This window comes from Suricata suricatta, chromosome 12 (assembly GCF_006229205.1).
Source record: "Suricata suricatta isolate VVHF042 chromosome 12, meerkat_22Aug2017_6uvM2_HiC, whole genome shotgun sequence".
Taxonomy (NCBI): Eukaryota; Metazoa; Chordata; class Mammalia; order Carnivora; family Herpestidae; genus Suricata; species Suricata suricatta.
This window is the reverse complement of record NC_043711.1, coordinates 70,844,875-70,846,440: the sequence shown is the minus strand read 5'-3', so window position 1 is coordinate 70,846,440 and position 1,566 is coordinate 70,844,875.

The following is a 1,566-nucleotide window of genomic DNA, read 5'->3' as shown; positions in this document are numbered from 1 at the left end:
TCCCTGATGATGAGTGATGTTGAGTATCGTTTCATGTGCCTGGAGGCCATCTGGATGTCCTCTTTGGAGAAGTGTCTGTTCATGTCTTCTGCCCATTTCTTCACTGGGTTATTTGTTTTGTGGGTGTGAAGTTTGGTGAGTTCCTTGTAGATTTTGGATACTAGCCCTTTGTCTGATATGTCCTTTGCAACTATCTTTTCCCATTCTGTTGGTTGCCTATTAGTTTTCTTGATTGTTTCCTTTGTGGTGCAGAAGCTTTTTATCTTGATAAAGTCCCAAGAGTTCAGTTTTGCTTTCATTTCCCTTGCCTTTGGGGATGTGTCGAGTAGGAAATTGCTGCGGTCTAGGAGGTTTTTTCCTACTTTCTCCTTGTGGGTTTTGATGGTTTCCTGTCTCACATTCAGGTCCTTCAGCCATTTTGAGTTTATTTTTGTGTATGGTGTAAGAAAGTGGTCTAGTTTCATTCTTCTGCATGTTGCTGTCCAGTTCTCCCAGCACCACCTGCTAAAGAGGCAGTCTTTTTTCCATTGGATACTCTTCCCTGCTTTGTCAAAAATTAATTGGCTGTATATTTATAGGCCTAGTTCTGGGTTCTCTATTCTATTCCATTGGTCTATGTGTCTGTTTTTGTGCCAATACCATACTGTCTTGATGATGACAGCTTTGTAGTAGAGGCTAAAGTCTGGGATTGCGATGCCTCCCGTTTTGGTTTCTTCTTTAATATGACTTTCGCTATTCAGGGTCTTTTGTGTTTCCATACAAATTTGAAGATAGTTTGTTTTAGCTTTGAGAAGAATGTTGGTGTAATTTTTATGGGGATTGCATTGAATGTGTAGATTGCTTTGGGTAGTAATGACATTTTCACACTGTTTATTCTTCCGATCCATGAACAGGGAATGTTTTTCCATTTCTTGGTGTCTTCTTCAATCTCTTTCATAAGTTTTCTATAGTTTTCATCATATAGGTCTTTTATATCCTTGGTTAGGTTTATTCCTAGGTATTTGATGGTTTTTCATGCAATCGTGAATGGGATCAGTTTCTTGAATTCTCTTTTGGCTGCTTCATTTTTGGTATGTAGGAATGCAACTGATTTCTTTACATTGATTTTGTACCCTGCAACTTTACTGAATTCATTGATCAGTTCTAGAAGGCTTCTGGTGGAGTCGATCGGGTTTTCCATGAAGAGTATCATGTCATCTGCGAAAAGTGAAAGTTTGACTTCTTCTTTGCCAATTCTGAAGCCTTTTATTTCCTTTTGTTGTCTGGTTGCTGATGCTAGGACTTCCAGCACTATGTTACACAACAGTGGTGAGAGTGGACATTTCTGTCGTGTCCCTCATTTCAGGGGGAAAGCTCTCAGTTTTTCCCCATTGAGGATGATATTGTCTGTGGGCTTTTCATAAACTGCTTTTATAATGTTTAGGTACGTTCCTTCTATTCTGACTTTCTCAAGGGTTTTTATTAAGAAAGGGTGCTGTATTTTGTCAAATGCTTTTTCTGCATCTATTGACAGGATCATATGGTTTTTATCCTTTCTTTTGTTAATGTGATAGATCACATTGATGG